At 47.3% G+C, this 4529-nt stretch overlaps 1 protein-coding gene across 1 annotated transcript in view; it reads right to left on the bottom strand.

The window, feature by feature from the left end:
- The window catches only part of T265_09254 (hypothetical protein), a gene marked incomplete at both ends in the record, with an annotated part of 179014 nt that overhangs the window by 174039 nt on the left and 446 nt on the right, over positions 1-4529 (bottom strand). The gene's annotated exons all lie outside the window — the stretch shown is intronic.

The following is a 4529-nucleotide window of genomic DNA, read 5'->3' as shown; positions in this document are numbered from 1 at the left end:
AAGCTTGTATTTATGAACAGATTAACCCGATCTAGGGATGAGGGACTAATGACAAGTGCGGTATTTTTCGAATTATCAAAGGCATCCGATTGGGTGCAGCACGTCTCGTTGCTCCACAAACTCGGGTCTTACGGGGTTCAAGGCGAAACTCTACACTACATGTGGGCGTTGGTATCAGACAAAGTGTTCTGAGTGAAAGTAGGCTCGACCCTTTTTTATCCACTGGTCTATATTGATGTTCCTCAAGGTTCTGTTTTTGGACCACTTTTCTCTCTGATTTACGTGTGGTAATGATGGTGACCTTGGCCACGCATATTTCTCTGCACATGCACCTTTCGTGGACACCTGACATATACGCAGCGCCGGAAAACTTGAGTAACTGTGTTGTGAATCCGCGAGCCCGTACTAGGGAAACACTCCGGGCAAATTGTAAACAAAAATTGTGCAACCTAAATAGAACAGACAAGCGCCAACCCACAGGTGGTTCAGGACTTTCATCCGAAGCCATACTAACTGCCTTCAGCAACGATGAATGAAACGCATTGACTTAGAATTGACTTCATTAAATGAAACGGAACATTAGGTGGGCATTAAAACCTCAACATGAGGCTGTCAGCGCAATGAAGTTGACATGCCATAATGAAAACAAGCAATGATGTTATTAACTTGCCACAGTTGATTTAACAAATAAATAATCTAACGGACCTTTTTCAACTCCATGCAGTGGCCGGGTGTGAATAGTTACGTCATGTAGCGGTTGAATGCCGGACGTTAAACGTTTGAAAAGAGCAAAAACACACGCTGGCGCTGGTGGTGATTCCACTCCATAAATTTGAAGGCCTGTAAACACACTCGCGGTGCGCTCAGTTTACGGTTCATGCGGTGATTCCACTCAAGAAATTTGAAAGCCTGTACGTGGCATTGAATGGCATTGAGTGGCATTCAACGAACACTGAGGCACGATTGACTCCCGATCCATATTGTCGGCCAATCAGAACTCGTCGTGACCTTGACACAGAGGGGTAGGCCTCCTATCCAATCACTTGCCAGTAGACCATTTTAGCCGTTGCACGATTCGTCGGGCCTGGGATTTCGCCGATGGCCACTCGAAGTAGCCGCACTGACACATACCGGGACGCCATAAAGACAAGCCAGGAACCCTGAACCTCAAACATGGATTGGAAACCTCCACTCTAGTGGAGCAGACATATAAGGACGCTGAGCGTAGGTTTCACGAAGGTGATGTTCAGTTCGTTCAAAGGTATCCGGTGCGCACTCAAATGAATCAAAAGCTTCCCAGGAGTATTCGACATTTTTTTGGAAGTGTTGCAAGCTGTTCTTCAGGAAGCTAACTAATCAGGACTCAGAAGACCAGCAGTCACTGCGTAGGATGTGGAACCGCAGGAAATCAGATGTCCACCGACTGACATTGCAAGAACAGGCCACGGCACTTAGCTTCATCCTGGAAAACTTACTATATAGGTAAAAGATACGCCGCAAAAGAAACAAGTCAACGGGACAAACCGGGAGGCAGAGGATGTTCCAAAAGTGGTCCCTGGGGCCTGTTTTCTGCCCCAGCCAACTCAGCACATTCACTCTTGGCAAGACGGAACTGAGAACCATCTCTAACTGACTCGATGTTTACGGAATAACTCTTTCCCAAGAGAAGCCCATCCGGCGCACTGTAGGGAAGGAGTGACTTGCATTCACGAATTGTGATTTCGAGGCATTTCTGCCTAATATTTCGTCAGTCGTCCAACCTTCCCGCTTGGGAAGAAGCTATTGTAGCGTCTACCAATCTGGTGACCTTTTATCGCTTGACAGCTAGAGGCACCCGCCTTGCCGTCAAACCTTTGAGCCAAAGGCTTTAGCCCTGACAATTTCCCAGCCCGTGTCTAACCATGGTCACCACAATTAAAACGTTATCACGCCGCATCGGTCATCGCTTTCGGCCATTATCCGAACCGTCTTAATTGTTGCATCCCGTGGTTTAGTAGGCGCAATCATGCTAATGCTGATGGATCCCTTCCTACACGTTCACGTGTTCTTCCTTCTGCCTTACCCCGCTTCAACTTGAATACTCTCTTCACAGGCACCGGCAATTGGACCGACCAATTTGTTCGCCATACGTCACGGCCTGATGTGGCTCCTGTGCGTCCCTGTTTACTAACTTTACGACTACCATAAACTATCTCGAAATAGTTCGGTAGTTAAGGCCTACGGACCGGAAGGTTGTATTTCGAACACGATCTCAGCATCTCGACTGCTTCTGTCTATGTCTGGGCAACCTAGCAGTATTCCAGCCCTCGCCTCTCCCCTTTGGCGTGGGGGCGAGATGGGCCAAGTGGCTAGTGTGAATTTACTGACCGGAAGGTCCGTGGTTCGAGCCCGACCTCTGCCACCCGACTTCCCCTGTCTAGGCTTGGGCAACCTGGCAGTATCCCAGCCCTCGTGCAACCTTCAGGTGGCATGGTAGTTAGGCACCGAAAGGGTGCTGCAGCTGTTTGGCGTGGTAGCTAGGTACCAAAAGGGTAATAGAGATGAAAGACCAACCATAGGCACCCCGAAGCCTGTTTTCAAATCCCGAAAACCGGTCTACTTAGCTACCTTCAATGTTTTCACACTGAAGCGAGCATGACAACAAGCTTTTAGTGGTTAGCAGCCTTAATGAGTCTCTAACGAACTGAACAAACTATTAGTGTAAGTCAGATAAAATGTCACAAGGAGAAAAATCTATGGGAATCTTGACCCATACCTCACAAGAGGAAATTCCGCAGGTCAGTATTCCGTTGAATCACCATACCAAGAAGAGAAGGTTCTACTTTCCTGCTATTCCAAGTCTCCGGTAGTCGCAATATTGATCCACTGATGTGAATCGATAGGTCCAGTGTCTGCAGGTAGATTTTTTGTTCGCGTTGGTGATTAGTCAATGTCACAACATCAGTCACTCAGCAAAAGGTGCAAAATCCCTTTGGGCCCCAGAGGTGTGTGACCAATATTGACAGGGACAAGAGGGATGATAATAAGCAGGAAAAATAGCGGTTTACATGTGATACATGCTGGTCTTACTCGTACGCTGGATTACCTCTTCAATGACGTATGCTGTCTGTTAGATGCAAGGATCCAGGACGCAAGTCCTGTAATGTAACTTACTGCCCCATCGATCCATTTCAGGTTCCGGCTGCAGAGGCCGCTGCAGCTGGATATACGGGAATGAGCAATTGGCCAAAATTTTGTGCTCGATTGAATACCCGTGGATAGTCGCCTCTACGCGGCCCGTTTGGCAACGTCTGAAGGAATCTAAAGGAAGTCATATCCATCGCACCCTGTTTATCGTGTCTGCTTAAGCCCCAGTCGACTGTAGCACTGAATTTGCCAAGGACGGGCTTTAAGACGGTCTAGGCGCTCTTTTACAGAAAATTGCGGGCATCGTTGTGGTTGCTGGTAGATTAAGCACTACTGTGACTCATTACGGTGGTGGTCTTGGGTTGGACACGGAAAACGGTGAGCGCTTACTGCGGATGTGTGCCAATCGCAGACTGTTCCTTTACAGTACTGATTCCTGAAACAATGGAAATCGCTGCTGCAGTTCACAGAATACGCACATCTCATTTAGTTAATAAAAACCTCGTGGATCCAAAAATATGAAACCTTTCAGAACCGACTCCAATGCCTGATGTCGGATGTTAACGGTCACTGACGACAGATATCTAAAGTAAAGTGCTACTCAGGGCTGTAATTTCTGTCCGCTGCAAACCCCATCCAATCTCAATCAATCACTCGCTCTGATAAAACCGTAGCTTTGCTAGAGGTCCGGCGACAGGTTCTTCCTAATTCCAACCAGAGTGAAACCCAACGCCAGGTCAAGCTGACTGTCGGTGAATGCCGGGAAGCTGGGGGGAGCCGAAAGGCCGGACAAATGAAAGATACGAAAAATATGCAAAGTTCCGCAGACTCATTTACTTGATTCATTCGACTGCCAGCGAGACCATCACCAAAATGGTTCTCTGATATCCAACAGAGGAAACTGCTTGTACCAATGGTTGCGCTTCTTTGAACCACGATTGTTTATTACATTCTACCTCCAATCCAGAGCTTCAGTCCCAGAAGTCTTCCAAGTTTTCTACCCAAACGTCATCGTGCTCCTGGTGCCAAAGACCTTCTACCTGCTCTATTAAAGTACGACGGTGAATTACTCAGGTAGTGTCTGTCTTGCCTGTTAGCGTCAATCTGGAAGTAATAGGCCGTTCCAGACAATTGGGTTGAGTCGATAATAATGCCCATTTTCAAAAAGGGTTTTCAGGGTTCCTCAAGTAGTATATTATCAGACTTTGGGACGTGTGAGAGTATACGGAAAGCTCTCCAAAGGCTTCCGTACACACAGCGGTGTCCGTCATGGATACACACTCTCCGTTTCTATTTATTTGCGTGATCGATGAAATAATGAGACGAACGGTTGAAGGTTTCTGAAACCCCGATGTTCAACTAGCCTGTGACGAAAGCCTTGTCGATCCGTAATATGCAGATGA

The sequence above is a fragment of the Opisthorchis viverrini genome, assembly GCF_000715545.1.
Source record: "Opisthorchis viverrini unplaced genomic scaffold opera_v5_270, whole genome shotgun sequence".
NCBI lineage: Eukaryota > Metazoa > Platyhelminthes > Trematoda > Opisthorchiida > Opisthorchiidae > Opisthorchis > Opisthorchis viverrini.
This window is presented reverse-complemented; position numbering and strand designations above follow the sequence as displayed.